The 18866-nt window shown below is 36.0% G+C and overlaps 1 long non-coding RNA gene across 6 annotated transcripts; it reads right to left on the bottom strand.

Annotated features, from left to right (window-relative positions):
• Positions 1-1192: 1192 nt before the first annotated feature.
• LOC144959881 (uncharacterized) lies at positions 1193-17435 on the bottom strand. 6 transcript variants are annotated; one of them, XR_013642701.1, is made up of 7 exons: positions 17317-17435; positions 14667-14726; positions 13593-13765; positions 10460-10568; positions 9474-9658; positions 3686-4201; positions 1193-3427 (listed from the first exon to the last, which is right to left on the bottom strand). It is a non-coding gene; the product is annotated as an uncharacterized LOC144959881 (long non-coding RNA). The 6 variants fall into 6 exon arrangements; XR_013642704.1 differs by adding an exon at positions 15146-15179 and having other exon boundaries at positions 1193-4201; positions 17317-17425; XR_013642700.1 differs by having other exon boundaries at positions 1193-4201.
• Between the last annotated feature and the right edge of the window lie 1431 nt (positions 17436-18866).

Genomic DNA, 18866 nt, shown 5'->3' with positions numbered 1-18866 from the left:
ACTGTGGTAACAAGATATGACGTCACAATCACAAACGGAACATCATGACAACAACTCACAACAGCCTCGATCGAGATACTACACACCAACACACAAACACACAACACAACAAGGGATATTATTCCCTACAATTTTGTAAGGGTGGTACGGCGTTTGCAAGACGTTGATGTCATTTCGGGGCCAGTAAAGAGGAAGAAAAAGCAAGACAAGGGAATGGTTCAAACCGGAACAAATCTAGATTCCAAGAGCACACTATCATCAATGTACTTAGTTTGAGATCACATAAGTATTATAAATCTCATCCAAACACAAGCACAGGTCCCCATAAAGAGGAATTCATCTCATTCCAAAGACAAAAAGTTACGGCGCTTGCGAACGGCACCAGTAAAGAGGTAGATACATGGGGTAGTCAAAAAAAAACTATAGATTTACAACTGAAAGCACAAGAAAAAGTTAGACAAAAGTATTGATTGTCTGTAAGGGTTTTACTGCGTTTGCGACATATTTAGCTCATTTCGGAGCAAGTAAAAAGGAAGAAAATTGGATAGTCAAAATATGCTAGATTTCCAATTGAAAGCACAGGAGAAAAAGTAAGACAAAGGAGAATAGTTCAAATAGGAACACATGTAGATTCCAAGAGCACACATCAGTGTATGCTAAGTTTAAGATCACCTTACTTAATGTCTCTTCCAGACCCAAGTACTGTATCTCATTAAGAGGAATACATTCAAATGTTTTGTTTTTAAGGGTTTTACGGCGCTTGCAACACATTTAGGTCATATCAGCGCCAGCAAAAAGGAAGAAAATGGGATAGTAAAAAGTTCTAGAATTACAAATAAAGCACCCAAGAAAAAGTAAGACATAGGGGAACTGGGAACAAATAGGGATCAGATGTAGGTTCCATATATTCAAACCAAAATATAAAAGTACATAATGGAGATGATTTACATTGAAAAAAAAATATCACATCCCAAAACTAACACTATGCATTTGACTGTTCACTCGCACTGTTAGTCACAGCCAAGGATTCCAGCACAAAACCAAGTAATCCCATTCCAAGACAAATATATAAAGCAACACAGAAAACATATAGGAGGATAGAAAACACAGCAAGTGATCTGCCCATATGGCCATTGATGACATTGTAAAAGTGTTGAAAGAAAAATGAAACATCAAAGAAAACAAGGAATGATAGAGCTATCATCATAATTTTATTCAGGTCAAACAACTGAAATCGACAGAAATAATCATGGATAAAAAAACATGACAAAATTCAAGTATCATTTTAACGTACAAGACTACATATCTGAGATACTCGTTTCGTTTCGTTTTTAAGGGTTTTACGGCGCTTGCAACACATTTAGGTTATATCAGCGCCAGTAAAAAGGAAGAAAATGGGATAGTAAAAGTTCTAGAATTACAATTAAAGCATCCAAGAATAAAGCAGACAAAGAGGAATTGGTTCAAATAGAGAACAGATGTAGATTCCAAGAGCTCACTACTAGTGTACTTAGTTTGAGATCACCTAAAAATCTCATCCAGACACAAGAACAGGTCCCCAAAAGAGGAACACACTCAAATGTTCACAAATCATATAATGTAATATGTAAATAAAACATAATACAGTGCATAACAGAGAGATGATTTACATGGAAAAAAATATCATCTCCCAAAACAATAACTATGCATTTGACTGTTTCCCTCCCAGCTAGGACTCCAGCCAGGGCCAGGACAAAACCAAGTAATCACATTCCAAGACAAAGATAGAAAGCATGTTGGAAAACAGATATAAGGGGATAGAAGACACCGTATGTACCCCCCTGCCCACTATGGGAGTGAGATACTCGACACAACCAATCAACAAATTCATGTGGCATATTGTTTCTATGGCATATCATAGTAAGCATAACATTTAATACGAGGGGAAAAAAACCGCAAAGTACCACGCATGAGACAATGTATATACAGTACATCTCAATAATGACATTCTTGAGACCAGAAAAAAAAAAAAAAGTCACTATAGAGAATTGCCAACCAAAATTGGCATTTGAAGGAGTAAAGTACTCGACAATGGACTGTCATATCCAGCCATAGTAGGCTAAATTGTTTTTTTATTTTAGGGACATACGGCACTTGCAACACATTTAGGTCATATCAGCACCAGTAAAAAGGAAGAAAATTGGACAGTAAAAATATTCTAGACGTACAATTAAAAAGACTTAAGAAAAAAGTAAGACAGGGGAAATTGCTCAAATAGGGAACAGATGTAGATTCCAAGAGCACACTATTATCAGTGTAATTATTTTGAGAACACCTGAAAGTCTCAACGCAGGTCCCTACTAAGAGGAATACACTCAAATGTTTACAAATCAATGTTAAAAAATATTTTTAAAATATCAAAGTTTATCAATCTTAGGCTCTCGCCAATAAATCACACAATTTGAGGACAATATACCACAAAGTGGAAAAAAAAAAGAAAGGTAAATGGAACCAAAAAATAAACTGATACCATTAATAACCACCAAAAAAAAACAAAAAAAAAAATAAAATACAGGACATAAAAGAGAGATGATTTACAATGAAAAAAAATATCATCTCCCAAAACTGTAACTATACATTCGACTGTTTCCCTCCCAGCCAAGGACTAGTTTTGGTTTTAATGTTTTTAGGGCTTACAACACATTTAGGTCATTTCCCACCCAGTCATCCATCTACTGCGGAGCCACAGGAGTGCTCATTGAGAAAGGTACGACACTGCAAAAACAGCGGAACATTTTGAAGAAAATCCCAAAAGATTATCATCACTGATCAAAATACGAGGAAATATTTAAAAAATAAACATGTTCTCACAGTCATCTCTACAAGGACATTTACATTTAACACTCCCCCTCCCTCCACAAAACTGTCCTAACATTCTAATCTTCAGCATGGGGTTTATACATTCTTCACATAAGCATTGAAGATAAGTGAATTTACATAAGACTTAAAAAGTTTTTCGGCTGCTTAAGAAAAAAAAAAAAAGAAAAAAAAAAAAGAAAAAAAAAGAAAAAAAAAAAAGAATTTTCTAAAACTGTTTTGCAGCCCGATAAGCCTTGTCTGTTCTTGGCACTAAACTTTACTCCACACTGTTTTAACCTAAAAAAGAATTACAGAATTTTCTTCACAACACAACACAATCAGTGGAAATTTCCTTATTTTAGTTTGTAAAGCTTTCACACATTGCTCTTGTGGACACCATAATGTCTTAGGAAGCATTTATTCATCACCGTGATTGCAACTTGTACTATAATCCATAGACATTTAAGGTTGCATTATTGCAAAGTGGCTTCAACTGCTCAACACTGTTGACTGTTATAAGGACAGCCAGCAAACCTTTGGTAGACAGTGAGGATATATAAGCTATCCTGAGTGCATTAAGCGCAGTTGCCTGTTTACGATTAGTTGCCCTAATAAGATGCTTTCCATTAAGAAATTTCTAATCTGATCCTAATAGTTTTTTGTTTTGGTTTGTTTGTTTTTGAGGGTTTTACGGCGCTAGCAACACATTAAGGTCATATCAGCGCCAGTAAAAAGGGAAAAAATGGGATAGTAAAAAGTTCTAGAATTACAATTAAAGCATCCAAGAATAAGGCAGACAAAGGGGAATTGGTTCAAAAGGGAACAGATGTAGATTCCAAGAGCACACTATCAGTGTACTTAAATTGAGATCACCTAAAAGTCTCATCCAGACACAAGCACAGGTCCCCACTAAGAGGAACACACTCAAATGTTTACAAATCATATATAATACATAAATAAAACATAATAGAGTGCATAACAGAGAGATGATTTACAAGGAAAAAAATATCATCTCCCAAAACTAACTATACATTTGACTGTTTCCCTCCCAGCCAAGGTATCCGGCCAGGGCCAGGACAAAACCAAGTAATCTCACTCCAAGACAAAGACAGAAAGCATGTTGGAAAGCAGACATAGGGGGATAGAAGACATAGTATGTACATCCCTGCCCGCTATGGGAGGTCAGGATCCCCACCCAGTTTTTAAAAACGATGGACAGCAGATGACCAGATGTAAGAGCGGAACTCTTCCTTTCCTCTTTCTTGTGATGACAGGTTAGCTCTCTCTCCTGTTGTGAAATTCAACGTCGATTCCTTCCATCATCCGTGTAGTCACAGCTCCTTTCTTCTCATCCTCAACAGACCTTAGCCGGGAAAAAAAAAAAAAAAAAAAAAAAAAGATAGAGAAAAGATAATCACAATCTTCACACTATATATATATATATATATATATATATATATATATATATATATATATATATATATATATATATATATATATATATATATATATATATATATATATATATAATATATATATATATAAAAAAGAAGGAAGAAAGAAGAAAAAGAAAAGTCAGAAAAATAATATCCGAACTTAACACGCTATGTGGAAAAATAAATATAAAAGACATCTTATTACACTTAAAGGAGGCTGCATTTATTATTTTCCGCACCGCAATGCGATTTATGCGCCCAAATTTCAGACAATCACACTCACACATACTGTGGAATAGAACACTTACACTGGCGAACATTCAACTCAGTCATAGTCGTTCACAGTATCAGATTTATCAAACTTTCACACCTACCGCCTACAGACTATCCCAAACGTACACTTTCTCTCAGAATCATCAAAGGCCTAGTTTACCTTTACTACTCCAAAATAAAAATTAGGTACCACCGAAGTTATTGTAGTAAAGGAAAACTAGTCCTTTGAGTCTTTAGTCGAAGGAAACGATCCATGATGGAAGTTGGAAGTGACTAGGTATGACTTTAGACTTTAGATGTAAGTATGAGCAGTGATGTCACCAAGATTTTGAAAGATCATCGTCGTTTTAGAGTCTAGGCTCAGGCAAAGCTGCAACATTCCTCAATTTCATACCTTTTTTTTCGTTATTTTGTTTTCGATGCTTCTTTCTTTTTACAAAAATTTGCCTAATTTTACCAATTTGGGGAAATTTGCCAAAATATGCAGATCGCCCTGATACTTAAGGCCGCAGATAATGCAGATGACAGCCTGCCAACCTTCCCAGGACGAAAAGTGTATTCTATGTCCCTAAAAAGTGTATTTTTTAAAGCAAAAAAGTGTATTTTGTCCGCACATGTGGAAAAAAAAGTACACGCTATACAAAAATTTATATAAAAGCTAACACCAAACCAGGCCTGTAAATGGTTGGTGAAAAAGTTGTCGGAACTTTTTCAACAGTGAAAATAGACACAACAGGACAAAAATATGGACACAACACAGACACGTCAATTGACCAGTCAAATCATGTCACTTTCCCCTACTTATTTATAACGAGGTCCTTATTTTATGGTACCAAAAAAAAACAAAAAAAAATCCCAATTATTTGAGGGCCCAGGTCTGAGTTAGTTGTAAAATGAAAGGAAGAGAACAATTCCTACCCTTTTGAAGGATGTGTAACTTCGCTCTTGTTTGTGTTAAATTTTTACGCTGATTCTTTCGTTTATTTGGATTAATTCTTATAGAAGAAGAAGAAGAAGAAGAAGAAGAAGAAGAAGAAGAAGAAGAAGAAGAAGAAGAAGAAGAAGAAGAAGAAGAAGAAGAAGAAGAAGAAGAAGAAGAAGAAGAAGACAACGACGACAACGAAAAAGAAGAAGAAGAAGAGGCGGTGCGAGAGCTTTCGAAGAAGAATATATATTTCGAAGAAAAACAATTATTTCGCATTATTTATTTCCGTCTTACATCTGGATGGAACCAAAAGACTGAGAAATAAGAACCGGAGATATGCATGTGTGACGGTAGCAAAATAGAGAGAAACCTTCCAGTTCGGTTCGACACACTTTTGTGTGTGCGTTATGTGTGTGTGAAGACGAATCGTGCGAACTTTGCGACCTCTCTCTCGCTGGCTGTGGCACAGTAGGCAGGCAGTGAATACATCCACAGCTAGCGGAGCATGCAGGTGACACGATAATATTATAGCTTTTGTTTTGTCATGTCTTATAAAGTCGGCAAATGAAACGGAATGAAATATTTTTTCGAGGAACGAAATAAGTCTTTTATTTTCTTTTTTATTGGTTCTGTTCTTTCGACGTTACGAATTTTATTTTTACTATTAATTTTTAAAAATAATATATTAGCACTTATAGAGAAAATCGTACTGTCGGAAATCCGACAATAGACGGAAGATTTACAGGCCTGAATGAGGTCCTTATTTTATGGTACCAAAAAAAAAAATCCCAATTCTGAGTTTGTAAAATGAAAGGAAGAACAATTCCTACCCCTTTGAAGGATGTGTATCTAGTGCTTGACACGGGAAGCTGCGTATCTTCGCTCCTGTTTGTGTTAAATGTTTACGCTGATTCTTTCGTTTATTTGGATCAATTCTTATAGAAGAAGAAGAAGAAGAAGAAGAAGAAGAAGAAAAAGAAGACGAAGAAGAGGAGGCGGTGCGGTTGTGTGAGAGCTTTCGCAGAAGAATAGATATTTCGAAGAAAAATAATTATTTTGCATTATTATTTTTCCGTCTCACATCCAGACGGAACCAATAAATCACAGGGAAAAAGAAACAAGACACGGAGAAATGCACGTGTGTCGGTAGCAAAATAGAGAGAAACCTTCCGGTTCGGTTCGACACACTTCTGTGCGTGCATTATTTACTGACTAGGTGTGTGTTTGATGACTCGCACGAACTTCGCAACCCTCTTTCGCTGGCTGTGGCACAGTAGCCAGGCAGTGAATACATCCACGTCTAGGTGACATGATAATATTATAGCTAACCGATAGACGGCCTAGTTTTGTTTTGTCTTTGATGCGAAAAATAAAGTTTTTTTTTTTAAGTCGGCATTTGAAACAGAATAAAATCTGAATTTCTCGAGGAATGAAATAAGTCTTATTTTCTTTTTTATTGGTTCTATTCTTTGACGTTACGAATTTTATTTCTACTATTAATTTTTAAAAATAATATATTAGCACTTACAGAGAAAATCGTACTGTCGGAAATCCGACAATAGTCGGAAGATTTACAGGCTTGCACCAAACCCAAATAAAAATACACTCTGCCTCTGACCTTCATCATTCAAGCAATCTCTGGCGATCGATTTATAGAGAAACCAAAAAGTAATGACCATTTCAAATTAGTATAAGGCTCAGAAATTGCAATATCAAAGGAAATTGCTATCGAAACACTCAAAGAAATGACCAAAAGACCCTTAACATGGTAGTATTGGTGCTAGTGTCAGTGGAAGAAGTGGTGGTTGTAGCGATGGTGCTCCAGTGGTGGTGGTGATGATGATGAAGCTGTGGTGGGGGTGGTGGTAAAAGTGATGTTGTGGTGGTTGTGGCAGTGGTGATGGTAAGAGATGATGATGTACTAAATGAAGTTGTGATGGTGATATCTGCTAGCCCAGTACATTAGATATGAGTAAGTTTTGAGCTGTCTTCAATTCAATAGATGACATTTTGGAAACAGTAGCAAGATATTTCCATATATGTTATCTAATGATCCATATCTCTCTCTCTCTCTTTTTTGAGCATTCACTACTACTACATACTACCAATACTATTACATTGGTCAAATGATAGGAAATTCGCAAGTATGTAATATGCAAAGACAAGTCAAATACTTAAATGGTTCTAGAGAATTCATTTTGAACCAAATACCATTCCTAAAGCTGCCCACTTTGTAATTCTAGACTCGTACAAAATAATATAGAAGAAAAAAGATCATTATAAATTTTATAAAGCAAAATAGAGTAATTTTACTTATTATCAATAAAAGGAAATAACCCATTTATGTTTAAGCTTTTTAGCAATACAGTTTTCAATTGAAGGCTTCATAGTCAAAGATGTTAGTTCAATTAAATTTTCACTTAGAATATTCTATTTAATAAGTGGCAAAAACTTAAATGCCTGAGACTAAAGTATAAAATAAGCTGATATATATGCATAATTCTATGCAAATCCTCAAAAAATGTATGAGAAAAATATTGGTGAAAACCGGCATCATATAAGCAACTGAAATGATAACAATAATACTAAATGTGATGCATCATTCATTCAGAAACACGGTAGTTGGTGTACGACATGTGTATATCAATGCATCAAATGTATCATCAACATAACTCACATCACATATCTTTAAAAAGATCGTACTATATCCCTTGGAATCGTATCTGCATAATTGGGTCAAAAAATCTTACTAAAATACGCTACATCGTACTGGTTGGCAGGTCTGTATTATCCCAGCGAACACCAGACTTAAACCTGAAACTCAAATGTCAACATTTTGCTAAACCAGAAAAGAGGAAGTGCAAACTTTTAATTGACCATATGTATTTGGTTAATTTGACCTACACCATTTGTTTTCATTTTGCTATTTAAGGTTTCTAAAATGCCTGTTATATGCAAGTCGTTTAAGGTTGGGTGAGAAGAGGGGCGCCGGGAGAGATGAGAAGCGACAGTGATTAGATAGCGGATTCATAGATAAAGACGGCAAGTGCTGAGTGTGTAACCATCAATGCTATGGGCTGGCTTTGTTTTCATATTATAGAACACATTATGCCACCTGTTACTGTTATGCCGCATTTAACCATCACACATGCTTTGTAAAATATACTCAACACAGAAATCTCAAACAACTAGGCCCGGTCCCATGGTTGAGATTTCCCTGATGCACTGCATAACAGATTATTTACAAGAAGAAAAAAAAAAAATCATCTCCCAAAACGACAGTTATACATTTGACTCTACCAGACATGCCAAATTGAAAACTTCAAATTAAGTAATTTTTATGTCAATTTTTAGTAATTTGACAAGGAAATTCGTAATTTCTGAAATTGTGTATGAACAACCACAATATTATTATTATAGTAGTTGTAGTAGTTATTATTATAACAGTAGTATAGTAGTAGTAGTAGTTGTTCTTCTTCTCATTATTATTATTAATATTATCATAAAGTAGTACTAAGAATTAAAAATTTGTAATTTTCCATAAAACTTATTATTCGGCCATGAAATTTGTCTAAAATTCGTAAAATTACGAAAAATTCGTAATATTCAGCATGTATGCTCTACTGACCAAGATCAGGAAAGAATGAAGTAATCTCATTTCAAGACTAAGACAGAAAGCAAGCTTGAAAAAGATAAATAGTGATAGAGGACAGAGCCATCCACTATGAGAAATAAAAAACTGCATCCAGGACTTCCACTATGAACCAAGGAGATTTCTGGTATTGCAAGGTGGCAGGGTCATTTGTGAAACTGGAAACAATGAACCGAAGAACATTTTATCTCTCTTCATGATAGGTGCTAGAATTTTAGAGTTACTTAAACCACGAAAAAAAAGAAATGCAACACAAACCAGAGGCACCCATTTCCCATTTTTTTAAAAGGAGAGAGAGAGAGAGAGAGAGAGAAGTATCAAAAGCATTCAAACATGCTTTCATTTGTACCTTATCCTCAGGAGGTAGTTCCTCTCTGTATTTTCTCCTGGATCTGGTAAGCTTCAGCTTTTACAGGGTCAGACATGAGCTTAGTCCAATATTAACCATTTGCCTCCTTGGTAAGTGACTGGACGGAAGACTGCAATCAACCTCACCACAATTCAATTTCATACGGACTGTCCATCTGGGGAGGTCTGAAAAAGTTAAAACAATTATTCTCTCCTCTAATCATAATCAAAATTGTATAAAACGTAACACACACACACACAGAGACAGAGAGACAGAGAGAGAGAGAGAGAGAGAGAGAGAGAGAGAGAGAGAGAGAGAGAGAGAGAGAGAGAAAGAGAAAGAGAGAGAATGCCCAGACGATATCTTCATGTCTTAGTCTTATGATGTTGTGGCAGAAGGGCATAATTTTAAAAATCTTTAATCGTAAATAACAAAAAAAAAAAAGAAAAAGACAAGTAATAATAATATGAACATGCTCCAATTACTGTCGTATACACTGACGTTGGTAAATAATCATCCGATGATATCTGGTTGATTTGTCAGCTGACTAAGAAATTATAGATCTAGATAATTCTGTGTACCACTGGAACAAACTGAGTGACACTTTACGATGAATAATCATGTTTTAAAACTATGCCAAGTTGTTAATTACTTTGTAAAATGTATTAGCAGAATTAAAAACCTCATGGCTGAAAAATGTATGAGACTGGTAGTACACACCTCTAACTAACAGAACTGAAATCCCCTGCTCTTTTGGTCTCCGAAAGTCAATTTTCAAATATATCCATGGCTTAGCACAATATCGTCCACTATGGGAGGTCGAAATAAATAAATTTTAAAAACCCACCCAGAGACAGCCTGTCAATAGCTCCCAAGCCAACAAGCAACTTAAAACAAGATGTAGGACTGGATATGACATAAGGAGCTCATATACTTTTTTTTATTCGACATAAACAATGCCAGTTTTGCCAAAGTAGCCTACTCACTTCATAGCTCCGTACTTGAAAGGGAATGATCTATAGCCACTGAAAGACATCTTAGCCAAATGGTCAGAGTATTTCTCCTTCAAAAAGCTTGAAATGGCACCTTACACTGCTGAAAAAGTAAAAAACAAAAACACAACATCAAGTGAAGGAAAGATCCAAGATTGTGGTATCCCTGTAAGTAGACACTTCCCCTGCTCTTGGTTGCCATATCATGGAGGTCGATTTGACTATCAAATAGAGGAAGATAAAAAATTGAAAATAACACATAACATACAGGCCTGTAAATGGTTGGTGAAAAAGTTGTCAGAACTCTTCGCTCCTGTTTGTGTTCAATGTTTACGCTAATTCATTTGTTTATTTGGATTAATTCTCATAAAAGAAGAAGAAGAAGAGAGAGGTCTCAAAGAAGAATATATATTTAGAAGAAAAATAATTATTTCGCATTATTTCTTTTCCGTCCCACATCCGGACTGAACCAATAAAATATAGAGAAAAAGATAAGAGAACTGGAGAAAGGCATGTGTGTCTGTAGCAAAATAGAGAGAAACCTTCCGGTCTGATTCGACACACTTCTGTGCGTGCGTTATTTACTGACTAGGTGTGTGTTCGACGACTCGCGTTAACTTCCTTCGCGACAAAGATAATCTGTGCTTCGTGACACTCTCTCGCAGTAGCCAGGCAGTGAATACATCCACGTCTAGTGGAGTGTGTAGGTGACATGATAATATTATAGCTAACCGATAGACGTTTTGTTTTGTCTTTGATGCGACAAATAAAGTTGGTTTTTTTTTTAAGTCGACATTTGAAACGGAATAAAAATATTAGCACTTATAGAGCAAAATAAAACTTTCGGAAATCCGACAATAGACGGAAGATTTACAGGCCTGAACATAATATGAAGCTAATGTTACATGATTGAAGACATAAGAAACATAATTTGCCATAACTTTTATCCATATTTCACTGAAACAATTGCAAATAATACTCCTCTATGATTTAACATATTTGAGCCAAAATGTAAATGAGTCCACTCCGCTTAATCTCACGCTCCGCTTATACACCACATATACCCGTAAAAAATGTTTCACTCTCTCTATATATATATAATTGCTGTTTACGCTGATTCTTTCGTTTATTTGGATTAATTATTATAGAAGAAGAGGAGGAGGTGGTGCGGTCGTGTGAGAGCATTTGAAGAAGAATATATATTTCGAAGAAAAATAATTATTTCGCATTATTATTTTTCCATTTCACATCCAGACTGAACCAATAAATCACAGGGAAAAAGAAATAAGACACGGAGAAATGCATGTGTGTCAGTAGCAAAATAGAGAGAAACCTTCTGCAGGCCTGTCAATGGGTGGTGAAAAAATTGTCTGAACTTTTCGAGGATACGAAAATAGACCAACTAAACCAAAAAAGTGGATTAACAACACAACCCAGATATGACACAAATGCCATTCCTGGTGCCTCAATTTTCCTCACATAGCAAGAGAAGAAATCGCCGTTGGTGTCTTGTTCTTCAAGCCACGACCATTTAAATTTATTCTTAACACATTTTTCTAAGGTAAGTAAGTCCGATCTGCGATCTAAAAATACTTCAGGCATAATGAATAGGAAGAATAATTTAATAAATAACTGAAAAACTACGGTCGTGCGAGAATAGAGGAAAAGAAGATCGGTCGTATGCCAAACGAGTGAAAACTTCCGATATAAGTAGTCATTCGAAGAAAAATATCTATTTCGCATTCATATTTTCTGGTTCACTTTCAACCGGATAGAGATAATGAACTGAACTGAAAAAAAGAAGAATGGAACGAGGTGTGTGTGTCAGTTGCAAAATAGAAAGAAACGGCCTGGTCCCCAACACACTATGTGCGTTAGTTGATTACTGACTACGAATTGTGATCGACGATTCGTGAACGCGAGCGACAGACACTAGCTAGTTACATGCAGGTAGACACACAAGTCTGTGGGCAGACAGTAGACAGTGAACAAGTACACGTCCGGGTAGTGTGGAGGTGGTGATAATTATTGACAAGATGGAGTGCTGTCTGGTTTGTTTTGTCTTTGACGAGATAAGTATAGACCTGTAAATGAGCTCTATAAAAATTGACTGAAACTCTTCGTATCGTTTCAGAAAAATCCAAAGAATCGAGATGAATAGTAAACAGCAAGCTCATTTGAGCAAAACAATGGCAGAAAACTAATTTACGTGGGAATTAATTAGGCCACTTACAACTGTTTCTCATAATCAAGTACCCACATCAGTGAAAAAACGGTCAACCAGTTTGTTTACAACGTGAGGCAATCGAGATGAGCTTGTAGCAATAATAAAACTTTCGATTTGAAGGTGTCTTCATAACGCACTTCCGGCTTTTGCATTAAACTTTTAGGCTCTACCAAGTATATGTGGTCAATTTTGACTTAGACGAAACAGTGAAATTTAACTCTTCGTATCGTATCAGAAAAATCCAAAGAATCGAGATGAATAGTAAACAGCAAGCTCATTTGAGCAAAACAATGGCAGAAAACTAATTTACGTGGGAATTAATTAGGCCACTTACAATTGTTTCTCATAATTAAGTACCCAAATCAGTGAAGAAACTGTCAACCAGTTTGTGTACAACGTGAGGCAATCGAGATGAGCTTGTAGCAATCATAAAACTTTCGATTTGAAGGTGTCTTCATAACGCACTTCCGGCTTTCGCATTAAACTTTCTCATACTTTTAGGCTCTACGAAGTAAATGTGGTCAACTTTGGCTTAGACGAAACAGTGAAATTTATCGCTTGGCGGCTCAGTTAAAATTGAATACCATTGGGAACATGACAGGGTTTTAAAGTGAAAAGATAATTTCACAAAGGCTGTGTGAAAATACACTGGGGTGTGTTCAGACACGGCAATTCTAAGAAGCCTTGGCAATATATCCATTGTAAATATAAACGCCCTTGAGCAATGCGTAGCACTGTGGAACATTCCTAACTACTTCACGTCATTCGACTATGATTCATGAATTCTTTCTTTCTTTCCTTTTAAAAATGTCGGAAGATTTACAGGCCTGACTTAAGTCTAAAAGAGAATAATACTTTTATCTCTCATAACTGCGGTAACATAAGAATCATTTCATTTACCAAATCTGTGGGATCTGAAAACTTCACTCAGGTTACAATAAAAATTGCTACCAAATGCAGTCTGTCATCCATGTTGAATACACATCACCGGTTTACCAGGACTTTGTCGCAGTTGCGGACTGTGAGAATTAACAGACCATATATAGATTGACCACTGTGCCAATTGACGCCACCTTTAAGAAAAAATAAGAAAGCAGTAAATGTCATAACAATAGTAAATAATTCATTTAAAAAAAAATTAAAACTTAAACTCGCTGTGTGTAATTTAAAAAAATCAAACAATAAGATTTAACCCATTAAAGGCGAGATTCATTCTTACTAACACCAGATCTTAGTCTTAACTCACCAAATCCTAGCCCTCTACTCTCCCAAGAGATTTTTCATACTTTTTAAAATCGCTGTGATTATCCCCAGACACCTGGGGATAATGCAAATTCGTTATCCCTCCCCTGACACCTGTCTGAGGATGACGAAAATTCATTATCCCCAGACACATATTTGAAACTCCGCTCTTTTAAACAATTATCCACATTCCAGAATATGGAATGATTCCAAATGCACATAGAAATAAGGAAAGTTAAAATATCTATAAAAACAAAATTAACCAACAATAAATCAGTTGTTACTACATATACACAATATGCGTCTACTTCGAATTGGGTGTCATGGCCGAATGGTTTAGTCATCTGCCCTGGAAGTTTTACCAGAATCGGCGTTGTGGGTTCAAATCCTGGTTCCGCCACTTTTTAAAAAATTCCGTCTTCTTTTTACAGAACGTTGAAAGGGATAAATGTCCCATCCATCCTCACCCCACTTTTTTTTTTTAAAAACTCTCTCTTGGTTCCTTTCTAGTTTCTAGCAAATTGTCATTCGTCCCCACTCCGATCTGAAAAAGTGTCTAAAAAGAATAATTAATTAAAAAGCAAACAAACAGAAATATTCAGAGAGCGACCAAATGGTCAGACAGAGGAGAAAAAAAACAAACAATTTTTTTTAAAAATAAAAACAATTTTAAGAAATTCATGCTCAGAAACGGAACAAAAGGCAAAACAAAAGGGAGAAAAGAATACTCACTCAAAAAAAAAAAAGGGGGTGGGGGACATTTATCCCTTGCAACGTCCGGTAAAAAGGTGTCTGGGGATAACGAATTTTCAATGGGAATAATGACAGCCTTTAATTCTTTAATGAATACTGGGGATGTAGAAGCTTTCCGAAAATAATTTTCCTATTGTCTTAATTCCTATTGTCTTTCCTTATTGTCTTAAACGTCTGTTGTACATTAATATTTGTTTAAGATTTATCTAGGCATGAATAAAATTCTGGATGTGAATCATTTTCTTTTTTTACGTTTTATTTTTATGTCTATCGTAACCCTATTTTTGCGATGACAAAAAACAAACAAACCGAACTGATCAAAGCAGCTCTCACTGGCTGAAAATGTTATTGCGATACCAAGCATTGTGCTAAGAATGGTGCTATAAGTTTCTGTGGTAACCAGTCACTTCATAAAACTAAAACAAATTAGCACTGGCACCAGTGTCAGTAACCAGTACCTTATCACTATCACCATCCATCATAATTTGGAATCTGGAAAAGGAATGAACCGTTTTAGTATCATGAATCATATCAGTGTTCTATGCAAAACGAACTATTTTCTACTTAAAATATCAAGACTATCTAAATCTAATACTATGTGTTGAAATATGACACTATCCAACATCACACCAATCGAAACATCTCCAACTCCAAACCCCACTCGTCGTAACCAAATGAAAATGAATGTCACACATTCCCACCGTTCAGTCCGCCACAGTGAAAGCAAGTGACATTTTTCAAAGACCCATCAACCCTTGGATGACTTAAACAAAGAGCAACAACAACAATATAAATAATATATCATATTAACCTCAGCGGCAGTACAAGAAAAATTATGCCAGGGTTGTGAGATTATTTTTATAGAACATGCCACACTAGTTATGGGAAAAAAGATAAAATATAGATATCGCTTTATTTCTGCAAAAATGCATATAATAAAAGAAAAAAATCCTCATTGTTTGTCACGCGGTCGTAATAATTTGACATTGGCTCACCATATAATAATACTGTATAATTATCTGTCATTTAGGTAAAATTAAGTGATTTAGCAAAACACTCCAAAATACCAAATATCAAACCCAGTTAAAACTATTATTTTTTATTGCCAAACTGGTAATTCTGCATTGACGCATGCGCACCTTAACCCGCCAAAAAAAGTTGTCTCACTTGTGCCTAGCTGAGGTGCCTCCCTCAGCTGGCTTTTTGCCCCACTATAGCTCGCCTATGTTGGAAAAAGCTCACATTCTCTCTCCGTACTCAGGTGTAAAACGTGGCGCTCAGAAATTTTCCCCATGATTGTAATGACTTTCATAAATTAACTATTGTGTCAACAATGTTTATTTGACAGACAAAAGTAATAATTAATAATAATATATTAATAATAATTAGAAAAAAAATGATAGAATGATAATAATAAGAACAATAATACATAAAAAAAATCAATAAATAAGCTTTAAAATATAAAGGAAAATACTTTTTAAATAATAAAATAGTATTGAAAAAATAAGGTTCCCCGTTGGGCTTTGAACCCAAGAACTTCCAATTAAGAGTCAAGCAGCTCAACCACTATGCTCCTCTCAGCATACGAGGCTTTCGTGTCATTAAGATTCCATCCAACAAGGAGCTCACACGACATTCTGTCTATTATTTGTTTAGACAATTTCTATGCGGATGAAGGGTTTACATTCAAATTGTTCATTGTTCTGATCATTTAATCCCTAGCCTAAGCATTTTAATGAGTTCCTGCCTTCAGACAACCATGCTGATAAATTCACACGACAGAAGTCGTTGAGAGTAGCTAATTCTCAAAATGCGCATGCGCGACTCGGGTGTCGAATAACTCTAATATTAAGGACGTAATATTAATATTACTGGGGATAATCACAGCCTCTTAAAATGGGCTTGACGAACCTGTCTAGTCTAAGAAGACAGCTTTATTTTCATTCAACCCAACCAATTTTAAGGTAATAGTAATACCGCAAACTCAAATAATTCTGGGGGTTTGGGAGGGGGAAAACTTTTTTTTTTAAAGTCTAGTAGGGGTTTTGGGAGGGGAGAGACTTTAAAAAAAAAAAAGTCCCCCCCCCCCCTCCCAACAAAACAAACCCCCAAAAAATTTTTAAGAAAAAGTTTCCCCCCTCCCAAAACCCCAAAATTATTTGGGTCCCCGAGTTTGCGGTAGTACCGATTTTAAAACATTGCCACTATGAAAGGTGCGATTGCGGTTTCCTTTTTTTTTTTTTTTGCCCCCGACACTTCGACTTCGACTTTGAACTTGAACGTGAAAACAAGATTCGGTTCCGCCGACTCAGCGGCTGCCCTTTTTTAAACACTTTTAATGGGGAATTCAATCCAATAACATCTCAAAGAACTCAGCTTTTTCCATAGATTCGAGCATTTATTCTTCTCTCTTTACTACCTATACACAAATGGAGCTATTCCTTTCGCTATGTGATGTGTGGTTATAGTTTGAAAATAGACACTTGTAAACAAACTAAAAATCCCATTCACATTGGTTACGGCTACGGCGAAAGCAAAAGTATTCCGACTAAAATAATAGTGCCAATCAACTAGATGATGCATTTATCAAGATATAAACAACAACAACAAAATAATACATCAAGCTCACCATTGTTCAGGAGAACAAACTCGGCGTCCGAGCAGGGGTAATTAATTTTTTCCCCTGACTCGTATTTGATGCCTACTAAGTTCGCCATCTTGAGATTGAAAAGGGCGGGCAGATATGCCAGGGTTGTGAGATTATTCTTATAAAACATGCCATACTACTTTTGGAAAAAAGACATATATTATAGATATCGCTTTCTTTTTTGCAAAAATGCATATATAATTTAAAAAAATTCTCATTGTTTGTCATGCCGTCAATACTTTATAATTATCTATCATTTAGGTAAAATTACACTTAATTTTAGCAAAAGACTCCCCAAATACCAAAATATCAAACCCAGTTAAAATCGTTTTTTTTGCCAAACTGGTAATTCTGCATTGACGCATGCGCACTTTAACCCGCCAAAAAAATTGTCTCACTTGTGCTAGCTTGTGCCTCGCTGGGGTGACGCCCCCAGCTGGCTTTTTGTCCCACTATAGCTCGCCTATCATTGGTCAGAATCAGCGTGGGTGCGCAACCGGATGCGCGGGTTGACGGAGGTAGGAAACAATAACAAACCCACATGGTTGCCATTACCTCCACCATCATTCTCGCTCACGGTTTGTGGAAAGCACTTCATTACAGGCACGTAATAGTGAATTTAGTTTTTGTTTTGAACATTTCTATTATTATTCTTTGTAAATTGACCCATATTAAAAGAAACATACAAACAAAACAGGCATGACCAGTCACTAACAATGCCGTGTAGTGTGTAGACAGTAACACAGTACGGTGAACATGACTGACACTGGGATCGGAATGTCGGAACCCATGAGTCGTTCGCAACTCTGCCTCACGTATTCATTTAATCAGTCAATTTAATTTTTATTAAGCTTGCGTAAAACATACAAACAAAAAAGACATGACCAGTCACTAACAATGCAGTGTAGTGTGTAGACAGTAACACGGTACGGTGAACATGAATGACACTGGGATCGGAATGTCGGAACCCAGTCGTTCGCAACTCAGCCTCGCGTACTCATTTAATCAGTCAATTTAAATTTCATTCAGCTTGCCTATTCTTCAAGTTTATGATATATTCACTTTTTCTATTTAAAAAGGGTAATCCAAACAGACCATAAAAACGATTTTATAATAAGCGGACTTCAACTTCCATCACTTACGACACGAACTTATTTTGGGTGGTTTTTTTTAACAAAACCGTTTGACTCAAACTAAAGCTTCGGCATTGGATAAGGAGCGAGGTCCCTGTTGCCATCTTGCTTAGTTTATACAGAGACTGGGTTGCCAGCTTGGCTGTTCTTGATAAATAGTAGTAAATAGCACAACCTTGTGCAATGAGACATAGAGAGAGAGAGAGATTTTGAACAAAAAACGAATATCTCTCTCTCTCTCTCTTACTCTCTCTCTCTCTCTCTCTCTCTCTCTCTCTCTCTCTCTCTCTCTCTCTCTCTCTCTCTCTCTCTCTCTCCCTCCCTCTCTCTCTCTCTTCCTATTTCATCTGTCACACTGTTTGACAATCTTCTTCACCTGGCTCACTTGTACTTGTAATA

Source organism: Berghia stephanieae, chromosome 14 (genome assembly GCF_034508935.2).
Source record: "Berghia stephanieae isolate SIO BIC M18660-M18661 chromosome 14, UCSD_Bste_1.3, whole genome shotgun sequence".
In the NCBI taxonomy this organism is placed as follows: Eukaryota; Metazoa; Mollusca; class Gastropoda; order Nudibranchia; family Aeolidiidae; genus Berghia; species Berghia stephanieae.
This window is presented reverse-complemented; position numbering and strand designations above follow the sequence as displayed.